The sequence below is a fragment of the Rattus norvegicus genome, chromosome 1, assembly GCF_021556685.1.
Source record: "Rattus norvegicus strain SHRSP/BbbUtx chromosome 1, alternate assembly SHRSP_T2T, whole genome shotgun sequence".
NCBI classification, from domain to species: domain Eukaryota; kingdom Metazoa; phylum Chordata; class Mammalia; order Rodentia; family Muridae; genus Rattus; species Rattus norvegicus.
Window position 1 is genome coordinate 61,826,615 of NC_141534.1, and position 14,377 is coordinate 61,840,991.

Sequence of the window (14,377 nt, forward strand, 5' to 3'; positions counted from 1 at the left end):
TGGCAGGCAAGAGAGACTGAGACAGTCCTGGATCTACTTGTCAGATGACCCACATGGAGACCAACTGCAGATAGCTACACCTGGCCCTGGGGTTGGTTGCACAGGCTCTAGCATACTCCATGGTCCAAGGTATCTGACTATAGGGGACTTCTTGTAGTGTTTTTAACCCCTCTAGTCTGCTCACCACTCTCCCCCACTCTTCCACAAGACTTCCCAAGCTCCATCTGAGGACTGACTGTGGCCTTCAGCTGCTGAGTGAAGTCTCTCCAGAGACAGGTGTGCTACTTTTCTGTCTGCAAGTAAATCAGAGTAACGTAAGTACTGTCAGAGGTTGTCTCTGTCACATGAGATGGATCTCACTTTGGGGCAGTCATTGATTGGTTGGTCCCTCAATATCTGCTTTACCTTTATCTCTGCACACTAATTGGCAAAACAGATTTTGAGTTGAAGGTGTTGTGAGTGCATTGATGTCCTCTTCCTCTTCTAGAAGTTCTTTCTTGCTACAGGAGGTGGCCATTTCCATCTTCTGCTCCAGTAGGAATCTAAGCTAGAGTCACCCCCATAGACTCCCCCATCCTCTCCCTTACCAGGCATCCAGCAAGTCACCAGAGATCCCTGGACACTCCTGCCCAGACAATTTGTAATCTCACTCCTAGCCCTCTTCCAAACCCCTCTCCCTAGACCTGACCAGCATTTCCATCTCCTTTCCTGCCTCTTCTCTTACCCTGTTCCATCATTTCATCCTTCTTAGACTATTTTGTTTCTCCTTCTTGTGAGATCCACATCTCATCACTCAGGCCCTCCTTCTTCCTTCATGCCTATCAACCTGTTATCCTGCACTTTATGGTTAATGTCCACTTATATGACATACATTTTTCTGTGGTTCTGGGTTACCTCACTCAGGATAACATTCTCAAGTTCATCCATTTGCCTACAAAATTCATAATGTATTTATTCTTAATTGCTGACGAGTATTCCATTGTGTAGATATACAATATTTCCTGTATCCATTCTTCAATAGGGGGACATACAGGTTGTTTTCAGTTCTTGGACATTACAGATAAAACCACTATTAACATAGTTCATCAAGCGTCCTTGTGGGATGGTGGGTCACCATTTGATTATATGTCCCAGGGTTGTTTTGCTAAGTCCAGATGAAAACTGATTCCCAGTTTTCTGAGAAACTGCCAATATGATTTCGAAAATGGATGTACAATTTTTCAATCCAAGCAGCAATGGAGGAGTGTTCCCACTATTCCACATCCTCATCAGCATGTGCTGGATGTCACTTTAGATTTTTATTTTATCCATACTGATGCACATAAGTTGGAATCCCAGGGTGCTTTTGATTTGGATATACCTGATGACCAAGGATGGTGACCAGTTCTTTAAGGGGCTCTTGGCCATTCAAAGTTCTGCTGATGAATTTATCTCTGCACCACATTATTAGGTTAGGATATTTGGTCTCTTGTAGTTTCAATTGTTATTTATGTAATTTTAATATTAGCCTTTTGTGCACTATAGGGTTGGTGAAGATCCTCTTCCAACCTGTATGCAGACATTTCTATTAAGTGTTTTGTTTTACTTACAGAAGCTTTTCAGTTTCATCAAGTTTCATTTATTAATTGTTGATCTCAATATCTGAGCGCCATTGGTGTTCTGCTCAGGAAGTTGTCTCCTGTACCAATGTGCTCAAGCCTATTTCTCACTTTTTCTTGTATCAGATTTGATGTATAAAGTTTTATTTTGAGGTCTTTGATCCACTTGGACATGTGTTTTGCACAGGTTTATAGATAAGGCTCATTGCATTCTTCCCTATGCCTATATCCAATTAAACCAGCACCACCTGTTCAAGATGCTTTCTTATTTTTTGTCATATGATTTTGCCCACTTTATTGACAATAAGCATCCATACTTGTGTGGGTTTATTTCAGGGTCTTGGATTTCATTTTATTGATCAGCCTGCCTGTTCCTATACCAATACTGTAGTTTTATTGCTATAGTTCTGTAGGACAGCAGTAAATGAGAGATGGTGATTCCTCCCGAAATTCTGTTATTGTTCGGGAATGTTTTAGCTATCCTGGGTTTATTAAATCTTTCACTTGAAGTTGAGAATTTCACGTTAAGGTCTGTAAAGACTTGTTTTGGTATTTTAATGGGTATTGCATTCACTTTCTGATATCTTTCAAATGCTATTTTCAGAGATTTAAAATTTTTGTCATACAGATCTTTCACTTTCTTAGAGTTACACTAAGACATTTATATTATTTGTTGCTATTGTAAAGAGCAATGTTTCCCTAATTTATTTGTCAGCCCCTTCATTGTTTGTTTAAAAGAATGGCACTGATTTTTTTTAGTTAATGTTGTATCCACCCACTTTACTGAAGGTATTTATCAAATGTAGGAGTTCTGTGATAGAATTTTTGGGGGCTCTTGTACATACTATGATATCATCACAAATGCCAATATGATATCTTCTTCCCTTCCAATGCATATCTCGTTTTTCACATTTAGTTTTCTTATTGCTCTAGCCTGAACTTCAAGAACTATATTGAAATGTTAGGGGGAGGGTGGCCAGCCATGCCCTGCCCCAGAGTTTATGGGAATTATTTTAAGTTTCTCTCTATTTAGTTTGATGTTGGCTAGTGGAATGCTGTATATTACTTTGTGTTCATGTATTCTTCTGTATCCTTCTCTCTCTGTAAGGTTCACATGATGGACTGTCACGTTTTGCCAAAGGCCTTTTCAGAATCTACTGAGATGATAATAAGATTTTTTTAAATTAATCAATTTATTCATTTAATTTCAAATGATATCCCCCTTCCTTGTTGCCCCTCCGCAATCACCCATTCCATCCTCCCCATGCCCCTCAGCTTGGCGTCTATGAGGGAGCTCCTCCACTCTCTCCCCTACTCCCGCCTGACCACTCTAACATCCCCCTATGCTGGCACATCAAACCTCCACAGGACCAGGGGCCTCCTCTCCCATTGATGTCAGTGAAAGCCATGTATCTGGAGCCATGGTTCCCTCCATGTGTTATATGTTGGAGCATCTTTGAGGATTTATGTCTAGTAGTGTTATAGCTAGTTGTTCATGTAGAACTATTTTTAATTTTCCGAGGAAGCACTGCATTGATTTCTAAAGTGATTTTACCAGCTTGTAGTTCTACCAGCAGTAGAGGAGTGTTGCTCTTTCTCCACATCTTTGCCAGCATCTCCTGTCGCCTGTGGTTTTGATCTTAGTCATTGGTGTGCTGTGGATTGTGAGGGTCATTTTGACTTACACATCCCTGATGAGGAAGGATGTTGAACACTTTTTAAGTGCCTCTCATCCTTTCAAGGCTCCTTAGTTGAGAATTCTTTGTTTAGCTCTGTACACCATTTGAAAAATATTGTTTTTGGATTTTTGGAGACTAACTTCTGAATTTTTGTCTATTTTTTATATTAGCTCTCTATCAAATGTAGGATCAATAGAGACCTTTTTCCAATCTCAGGATTGCCATTTTCTCCTAATGACTAAGACCTTTGCCTTACAGATACTTTTCAATTTTATGAGGTCCCATTTGTCGAATGGTGATTTTAGAACATAAGCCATTGGCATTCTAATCAAGAAATTTCCCCTGTGCCAATGTGTTTGAGTCTCTTCCCCATGGTATATTCAGCGTATCTGGTTTTGTATGGAGGTTCTTCATCAACTTGGAATTGAACATTGTACAAGGAGTGGAGAATAGGTAAATTTGCACTCTTTTCATGCTCACCGACAGTTCAACCAACACCTTTGGTTGAAAATGCTGTTTTGTTATGCTGGATGGATTTGGCTTCTTTGTCACAGATTAATTGCCCATCTGTGTGTAGGGTTATTTTCTGGGTTGTACATTGTATTACCTTGATCTACCTTCCTGTCCCTGTATAAATAACTGCGTTTTTTAAAATTATTTCTCTGTAGTACAGGTTGAAGTCAGGCATGCTGATTCTCCCAGATTTCTTTTATGGTTGAGAATATTTTCCCTATCCTGTGTTTTCTGTCATTCTAGATGAATTTGAGAATTGCTCTAATTCTATGATGAATTGAGTTGGAATTTTGATGGGGATTGCATTGAATCTATAGACTGCCTTTGGTAAGATGGCCATTTTACTATGTTTATCCTGCTGATCCAAGAGCATGGGAGATCTTTCCATCTTCTGCGGTCTTCTCCAATTTCTTTCATCAGAGACTTGTCCCTGTTGTACAGATCTTTCACTTGCTTGGTTAGAGTCACGCTGACGTATTTTATAGTATATCTGTCTAATGTGAAGGGTGCTGTTTCCCTAATTTTTCTCAGCCCATTATTTCTTTGAGTAGGGGAATACTGCTGATTTGGTAGAGTGAATTTTCTATCCAGCTACTTTGCTTAAGTTGTTTATCAGCTGGAGGAGTTCTGGTACAGTTTTTTCTGGTCACATGTTTATACTATCATTTCATCCACAAATAGTGATATCTTAACTTCCTCCTTCCCAATTTCTATCCCTTTGCTCTCTTTTTGTTATCTAATTGCTCTGTCTATAAATTCTCGTAATATATTGTATAGATAGGGGCAGAGTGGGCAGGCTTGCCTTGTTCCTGATTTTATTGGGATTGCTTCAAGTTTCTCTACATTTTGTTTGGTATTGGCTGTTAGTTGTATATGGTTACATATTTACGTAAGTATAAATGTGTATGAACAAATATATATAAACATATATATATATATATATATATATATATATATATATTCAGTTTATATGTCCTCTGCCCTTGTAACACTGAATTACAGTAATCAGGGTTGTTCTGGTTCTCAATATTATATGGGGGAAAGTTTGTGGAAATGGTGTACTTTTAAACTACCCCCATAGTTAAGCTTGTTTACATGGCCAAAACATTTAAATTCTGATGCTTAATGAAATTGAGCACCCTTGGTTTGTTATTTTCTTTCTTCCTTATAAGTGTGGGTATGTTGTACCACCATATACATCTGTGTATATAGGTGCGTGTGGAGGCTTGCCCTGATGTTGACAGAAATTATCCTCTAATTACTCTCCCTTGCTCAATGAAAGAGAGTCTCTCAATGGCTAAGCTGGCTGCCTGTTCTTCCTAGCATTTATGTAATCTTCAGTTGATCACTGAGCCATCAGTACTGCACATATTTATTTTTGAAAGTCACAGTCAAGAGTTTATTTTGCCCCTTTTCTGCATGGAATTCTTTATTGGTTTATTACTCTTTTGATATATTTTAAGTTGTACTCATACCTTTTTGGCAAGGTTGGTTATAGGGTTATGCCACAAATCCTGCCCTTTTCTTTGAACTGACATGTAGTTGATGAGCAAAGATTGGATTTTAAAGTTCTGCTCAGACCGTAGAGTAGGTATAGTTTGTTTCAGCCACAATACATAAAATAACTGAAATAATGTGCAAAAATGAACAGCTCCCACTGAAACATTAAAATTTAGATGAAAATTTAGTTAGACTAGTTAGTTGTATTTTTATGCATAATCTTTTGTGTTCTCCTCTTGTCCAGCCAAGATGCACACTTATCTGGCAGTTCTGGAGATCATGAAAACCTGATGTTTAAAGAGCGTCCACACAACTTCTCAAAAAGTCATGATATGTCTGACAAAGTGGAAGCTTCTCGTAAAGTAATAGAGCTTGAGAATGAACTGAACACTAAGTGAGAAGAGAGAGGTCACCTGTACTCAAGCAGGTCTCACCTTGGCAGTCGATTTGTGGGGTGGGCCTGAAGAGGAAGGAACAAATGTCCTTCTAAGTGATGTTTAATTTCTTTTTCTGAAATGGTTGCAATTGAGAGATGTTCCACATCCAAGAAATTTTGTCTTACTTTACCAAGAAAAATCCTGCCTAGTTCTTAGAGATCTGACAAAGGTGAAGTTACCCATTCTTGTTAGCATTGGCACTCTTGGACCCAGAAGGCAGAATGAAGGGCTTTAAAGATGACAGGGTGTTTCCTCTACCCTACCTTTTCCATTGTCATTCCAAGGGCAGTAGGCCTAGACATTATCTTTTTGTTCTTTCTAAAACCTCCATTTTCCTACCAGACAGTGATCGCCGAAAATTTCAGAGCACTACTGTGTCTCTGGAATGCTGATTCTCCCAGAATTTCTTTTATTGTTGAGAATATTTTCCCTATCCTGTGTTTTTTGTCATTCTAGATGAATTTGAGAATTGCTCTTGTCTGCAGGAGACAGGCCTCTCAGCCTAGGGCATTCCTGTGTCATTGGGGACCCTGTATGCAGGAGACAGGTCTCTTAGGGCAGGTGAAATGTTGCCTGTACGTTCTTTAAGTTGCATGAGTTGGCTGCAAGGAGTTGTTAATGTAAGGCGCACAACACATCATTCATCTAAAATGTGAGCCTCCTGATCCAATGTAAATGTTTGAGATTGAATATCTAATTCATAATTTAATTTCCAAAATTCTAGAGAAAGGTTTCAGATTTGATGCTAGGGATTTTATTTTTATCAATTCAAATCACCAGAATACTAATCATTAGTGGAAAGCAAAGGTGACAGTTCTATTAGAGTTAACTAATACTTCAGTGGTTCCAAAGGCTGTAGAGCTCTCACAGCATTATACAGCATTCTTGCAAGCAGGAGCAAAGACGTCCGAGATAAATGGGAGCTCATGGGTGGCTGTCAAACACAGCTATCTCAGAAGTTGTAAATTTAGTAAAGAGATTTATAAACTCTGTCAGGAAAGGAAGAAGCGTGTTGCTGTGCCCCCTGTGACTTAAGTGCTATAAGAACACTTGTGTCAGTTGAGTCTGCATCTCTTTCTCAGCGTACCAATTTTATTTAATTTTAATTCCTGAATTTTGCATCCTCACTCATCAGTTGAGCTATGGGAGAAAGGCCTGTTTGCTTATTTTGTGTGAAAGGTGACTTTATGATTTCAACACATTTTCTTTTTCAGAATCTCTAATATGGTTTCAGAAGAACTTTCTGTTCCATAGAAATCTGTGCATCAGGGAAATAATCACAATTTTAAATAAAACGGAAGCATTTGAAACCCAAAAATTCTTTTTAATAAGAGCTGTACGATCAATTGTTGAAATACAACCATTAGTATTTTTTACGTTTATCAAGTTTCCTACTTGAAAGCATGTCTTTGTTTTTTCCTCTGTAAGAGAATAGAATGTCCCAGAGAGCTGATGAAGGATTTGCACACTTGTCTTGCCCAGGAAGTGCATTCTCCTTGTGTCTGCAGCACATAGGGAGCCTTTGATAGCATAAAAAGAAGCCTTTGATACCTCCCAAAGAAGAGCAGGTACCTGCTGTCCCTAGTGCATGGGAAGACAGATGCACTCAAGAACCTGCAAGCATCTGAAAACACTGCATGTGTGTTTGTGAGACCTGTAGTGAAGTAGACTTGGCCATCCCTGGACAGTGAGGTCAGATGTGAATAAGTGTTGCAAGAGCACATTGAATAGCATACACTACTGTTGGGAAATGTTTTCCTAAGGCCTGGACTCCCCAAGCTACACACTGATAAGCCCATTGCCTTAAAGGTCTTCTGGTCATTCACGTTTCAAATGTAAGTGGCTGCTCAGTACTGATGGAAGGAAGGTATGTTTTATTATCATGGCACAGGATACACTGAACCGTTCCAACAGGCTGAAGGGTCAGTGGGATGTTGTGTCCCCTCACCCTCATGACTACTGTGCTTTAGCACGGGGAGCAGGACAGTGTCCAAATCTCAGGGTTTGGGTGAAATGTAATGATGGAGTTGGGAAGTTGCTGGTCAAAGGATGTAAAGTTCAGATGAACAGGGAATGACTTTGAGTACTGTTACCTGTAGCCTATGACACTCAGCAGTGTCCTATAAATAATGCAAAGGAACTTTAAGAAAGGGGAAGCATGTTTGAGGGTTTAAAAAGCTTGTGGGGAACTTTTTTGGAAGAACAGAACTTATATGTTGGAATTAGTGTTTGTATTTCTATATTTTAATTTATTTTTTTTAATCTGTAGAGACATCCCTTAGAAACTAGATTTGGTGCTGACCCAGGACCATGTCTTCTTGTGCTCCCTGTCCTGTGTGGGATTTGTGGCTCAGGCCTACTGTGGCCCCTGGTCTCTGTACCACTTCATTTTCTGCCAAATCCTACATGAGTCTTCCTTTGCCCATTCCCAGGTAATAAAGTGATTTCAGAAACAGTTATACTCATGAATTTATTATACAATTAAGCAGAATAGGGTGGTTGATTGACTTGGCAGAAGAAATTTTCATCTCCTAAAGTGTCAGGTGATTGTGTTTGTATAAGAATTTTTTTCAACCTGTTCACTCACAGCGCTGGGAGGTAAGTGCCAGTCTTGAGATTGCCTAAACGCTTTAAACAGTATGTAGATAGTACTGCCCCTACTCGCCCTGTGATCCCAGGCAGTCACATACAGAACAGGATGGGGGATCAGGAGACATCAGCAGACCACAGGTGTGGATAAATGTTAAAGTGTGAGAAATGAACACAGAACCTGCGGGGCCTGATTGAAGGACCCTATAAGACATTGTCTGTGTGGTAGACTCTCCTGAGATGGTAGAGTGGAAGGGGAAGGGCCTCCTCCATTACAAGTCTCAGGGCGCAGGATCGCCAGTGGGCTGGGAAAGTGATGCCTCTAGGTGAGATGGGTATTCAATGCCACAGTAAATTGATTTGTATTTTACAAGCACTGTAAATGCGAAGGATATTGAAAGGTAGCCTGGAAAACTTCAGTGTATGGGCATAGAGCTCATGCGCACGCATGAGGGGCCAATGAACAATACCCGGCCCTCCTCTCTCGGACTTAGCCACGCCCTTCATTAGATCCTGAGGGGATTTTTCAGAACAGAGGTTATGGCAGTTTCACCATCCAATTCCAGTGAGTATGAGGGGAGCCCATGGAGTTTGAAACCACTCCTTTCTGCTCTCAGGGATGTGGGGAAAATAAGAGAATTTGGGTTGGCTTAGTAGCACTATTTTGTGAGTCTTAGCTTGAGTTCCCTCGGGATGGAGACCAACTGCTTCTTTTCCGAATCTTAGGGAAGTTGACCCGTTTTCTCCCAACTGTCCTTATGGCTCCTTCCTCCATCTCCCGCTTGGGGCTTCTCTGGACTCTCATTTGCTGCATCAGCACATGAAGTTTCCCTGACTTGGCACCTCCTTATGCTGAACATCAGCAGACTCCATACTGAGCAGGATTTGGGAGTACAGCTGTTAATACCAATAATTATGTAACCGTACTCGTTGCCCTCTTAGAGCACACCGCAGAAAAATAGATTGATAAAAGTGAACAAAAATATAAACATCATGTGTGGTAATGGCTCCCAAGCAGAGAATCTGAACCTTACAGCAGCCCCACCTAAGATTTATGAACAGGAAACCGGGAAGGGGAATGACATTTGAAGTGTAAGTAAAGAAATGTATCTAATAAAAAATTAAAAAACAAAAACAGACAAATAAACAAAGAAGTCTATGTTGTGAACATAATCAGAAAGATGATCTGATCTGCCTCTTTTGTTTGTGTGTGTGTGTGTGTGTTTTACCTTGACTTCCGTAGTCAATGGAATTCAGATAACTGTAGGAATGCATTTTATGGTTTAGAGGCACTGATAGGATCATTCCTTTACTTATGCTCCCCCTACTAGTTTTCTTACAAATATCTCATCAATATTTAAGCTGTTATGCATCCATAAATCTTAATGCTTACTAAATCATTTTAACTTTCCTATTCTTTTCATCTTCTTAATATTCCTGGTACCTAAATAATACAATCCTGTAAAAGGTGATTCAAATTTAGCTGGTAGACTGATACGCCTCTTAAAACACATGACTTAGGAAACAAGCTAACCTACATTATGGCTGATTGGTGCATGGGAAAACAGATTAATTCTAAATTAAATATATTAGACTATTTAAAATAGTCCTGCTTTAATATTTGTAATCATATCAAACTTTAAATATAGGATTATAAAGCCTGTGATTTGACTGTACTATACTGCATTCTCCATATAGATTTCTACATAAATTACTGAAAATTTCTTGGCAAAAACTTATTATGTGAGCACCTTTAAAACTAATACCACTGGGGCTTTTCCATTTAATGGGGATATGAACCGTATGTTTAAATACAGGTAAAAGTAGATTTACACTTAGCAGCCAACTAAGTAACCTGGATGTAGTCACTTATATTCAATTGAGTAGTTGCTTGTAGAAGGGAGCACAAACTGCAGATCAGGTATTTCAAGGAGCTCTCTTGGTATAAACTTAGCCCTAGCTAATTTGGCCATAGGGAATTCATGGTCCTTCTGATACTTGATCAGTCCAAGCCAAACTTCCTACACAAAAGGTCAGGATGCAGTTCCTCCTGTCTCTATGTCTTTTTTTTATTAACTTGAGTATTTCTTATTTACATTTCGATTGTTATTCCCTTTCCCGGTTTCCAAGCCAACATCCCCCCAAGCCCTCCCACTCCCCTTATCTATGGGTGTTCCCCTCCCCATCCTCCACCATTACCACCCTCCCCACAACAATCACATTCACTGGGGGGTTTAGTCTTGGCAGGACCAAGGGCTTCCCTTTCCACTGGTGCTCTTACTAGGCTATTCATTGCTACCTATGAGGTTGGAGCCCAGGGTCAGTCCATGTATAGTCTTTGGGAATTGGCTTAGTCCCTGGAAGCTCTGGTTGCTTGGCATTGTTGTTCATATGGGGTCTCGAGCCCCTTCGAGCTCTTTTAGTCCTTTCTCTGATCTTATCTGCCTCTTAAAATTCAGTTTTTAGCAGGTGTGCTTCCTGGCCAAAGGAGTCAGATGAGTGCATGAGCAGCCCCTTCGAGGACAAGGCTTGGATTCCCAGGAGCAGACAAGGAACTCTGTGGGCATACTCCAAGGAAACTGGTGAGAACCACAGCCAGCATTTTGGATCTTTGCAAATTTGCCTAAGTGTACATTGAAAGAAGAAACCTCTATTCTGGCAGCTAGTGCTACATTCCTTAAGGAGAGCACAGCTCTGCCTGCTTCAAGCTCAAGCTTAGCTATCGGGAAGCTTCCCCCTGGGACTGGACCTTGGCACCTAACTCAGGACCACTTTACCTCACCTTGAGAGATAGACTTCCATCCACCCCAAGATAGACAAGACTTCCATCCACCCCACGACAGAGCTGGGGTTAGAGCAGCGACTTTCAGGCTCTGGAGCACACCAAGAATGCACACTCTAGTGTTTGTGGGCTGCAGGCAGAACTGAGCAGAGGTTTCTGTTGGCTTCCGTTTGGAGGACTGGGGTCCAAGAGTTGGCTCCAGTTCTCCTCCGTTTGTAGGTAGCTGGTTCCTCTTGGTGCCCTGTGGTCTCTCTCTGCACCCTTCAAGTGTCTGTGACTTTAGGGTCCCTTTCATAAAGACAGCAATGTCATTACAAGAGAGCCCACCTTTCAGGTTTCCTTGAATGGATCACGTGGAAGGCATTGTCACCTACTAAGTGTCAGGGACTTCATCCTTCACCATATTAATTGGGTTACAACTTGTCCAAGTGAAGGTAGTGAAGAGAGACTCATAGGGTCAGAGCAAACCTGACAGAACTATCTCACCATGCCCCATTCTAATTGGACCAGACTTTGTAAATGTGTCCCAGGTCTTTCTGGCACTGCTGTCCATCATTGTTCTCACAGTATAGCTCTGTCATTTACGGGGGAAAACTGAACAAAAGGCATCTCATCAGAAAGGAAGAACAAGGCAGTAGACTTGTAGATGGAATCCTGTTATAAATGGCAGAGACCCTAAGGAATCTGCTAAAGTTTAGCACTGTACAGTGAGTTATACAAGACCAATGAATATAAGCTCTGTCAGCAGAAATAAAGCATTTCTATATCCTAGCAGTAAACAAAACAAAATAGGGGAAAATTTTTATGTCGTACACCAACTTTTATAAAAACCAAAAATATTTTGTAAATAATTTGGCCAAACACACACTAAACTTTTAACTATAGCTTCTATTTTTGTTTGAAATCTAGGAAGTAAGTAAATTTCATCAAAATATTGCAGAATAACTCATAATCAACTGAATACATTTAGAAATCAACAGTATATAACTTGTAGGTTTTCATTACTCAGTATATAACTCAGAGGTTTTCAAACTCATATCGTAGGTTCTCTTTACCAATCCGAGTTTAGAAGTGCAGATAATGCTGTCTCCATGTAGTCACACATACTCTGTGAGAAGATTTAGAGAGTTAATTCTCTAACAGGAGGGTCTGCATCCCAATCTGGAGACAGAATTCCCTTCAAGAGGGTCTGAATCTCCTGCAGGTATGAGTAGCCCCCTCAGAGGAAGGACTGAATCTCCTGCAGGAGAGAATGACAAAAATGAGAGGATCCATAGGAGGAGGGACTTAATTTATTCTCTGATGGGACTGGAGCACCAGCAGGAATTTGACTCTGTAGTCTGCTAGATTATTTTCAGTATGATGTTCTGAGTTCCCTGAATCCACAGCTGGAGCACTGAGCCACCACCAGGAACACTGCACCTGGACCAGTTGTCAAAGGGAATTAAATACGAATTTCACTTCTTTGGCTATTAAAATCCCACCATGCTCTAGCTTCCTTCCAATATCCACCCTTCATTGACCACCATCTCAGCTTCTCAATAAATCCTTCCTCTCCTTGATTTTCCAAGACTACCTACGTCTTATGAGCACCTACACACACACACACACACACACACACACACACACACACACACACACACACTCACACACCTGGCTTTGAAGGGATGAGATTTTGATTTTTAAGGCTGAAATGTTTCTATGACTTTCTCTGTCAACCCTGCTACCCTGCTTCCCAGGTACTTTCCACGGCACCTTACTGACCGAAAGATAAAAGAGTCTCGAGTATCAAGCTTGCATCCCTGGTAGTCCTCAGGTCTGGAGCTGATGGGCTCAGAGCCATGGGGTGTGTGTGGGTAGCCGGCCAGGCCTTGCTGAGGCTGACTTGTCTTGTCTCTGCAGTATGTGAAGGAGTCTTCACAACATGACTGTTGACTTTCTCCTTGCTGAGACTGTTTCTACCATTTCTTGTTCTCTGTTCATTAATGGTGTTTCAGTGTGGGCAGGTAAATGCTGTTTTGAATCATTTTTTTTTGGATCCTGGCTGCTGGTTAAAGAAAAAAAGGTAGTTGAATTGGAAACAGAAAATGCTGTTCTGTCCCTGAGATTGGCATAGGTAATCTCTGTCCTGTAGACTGATTGACTGATGAGACACATGTGAGTGTTTGCTTTGCATGGGCTACTGCAGTTGCAAAAGATTAAAAGAACGGTAGCTATCCTTTGATGGTTGGTCCCCTCCAGTGTGGTGCACATTTAATGAGTCATCCACTAGTGGAACATATATTAATCCTAAATTTTTCATCCTCGTGCTCAGAAGTATTTAAGGAATAATCCATTAATGATACATCCAACAGTTGGGTCTGGACAACTTTGTTGTACTGTTTATGCATGATGAATTCATCCAAATTAATTTTAACCAATCTATAGATATAGTAGTCACCTCCAACACCCAAAGACTTGGTCTAAATACGTGCAAACTCAGGTGATGAGATATGGTTTCTCAGACACCCCCACAGCATGCCACAGTGCAGGGTGCATGCTGAACAGTTCAGGTTCAGACGTTTCCAGTTTGGCTGGGTGTTCAGTGTGCCCTTCACCTTCTCACAGGCTCTTCTGACACTCTTCTTACACAACCTCCACTGACACTCCAGTTGTTTATTTTCCTTGGATTTTTGTTTTGAAGTGTAGTGCTCTTTTTTCAGGGTCCCAGTTCTTGACGGCATTGGATCCCCTGCAGATAAACAGTCTGCCTTGTCTTAAATTGGTACGTGTGTGTGTGTGTGTGTGTGTGTGTGTGCGCGTGCGTGTGTGCGCGTGCGTGTGTGTAGTCACATATTTCGTGATCCTACCCATAGCTGACCCACTCAGAACACATTCAGGATTTGGGAACAAGAAATAAAAATAAAGGAGTAAAATGCTGGGTGCAAGGCAGTTGGGAGCAGAGCATCAGGAGGAAGAGTCCAGAGTCCAGGGAGGCAGGGTGTGAAAGTACAGCAGCAGCTTAAAGGGGCTGCCAGTTCTTAGGGTGTGGGGATCAGGTGTGTTAGGAGCACAGGGAGAAGTTGAATGTGATGAGCTTTCAAGTTTAACTACTGTCTGATCTCTGCAGTGCCATCCCTGGAAAAGTGATATAAGTAGTCCCTCGTGCCCTGGTCAAATCACAGACACTTTCACTGTCAGATCCCAGTGTGTTGGGGACCCCTACCCTGGGAAGTCCTCAGGGGTGTAAGGAGCATGCACTGGTTTCCTTTGTGGTGTACTCACCATGAGTGAGGAAAT

General features: G+C 41.0%; 1 protein-coding gene across 1 annotated transcript in view; it reads left to right on the plus strand.

The window, feature by feature from the left end:
• Positions 1–8,778: 8,778 nt before the first annotated feature.
• The window catches only part of LOC134485046 (uncharacterized), a 47,059-nt gene continuing 41,460 nt past the window's right edge, over positions 8,779–14,377 (plus strand). Inside the window, exons 1-2 of the mRNA XM_087599227.1 lie at positions 8,779–8,881; positions 10,776–10,898. The gene's annotated coding sequence lies outside the window, so the exon portion shown is untranslated. The remainder of the gene's footprint in view (positions 8,882–10,775; positions 10,899–14,377) is intronic.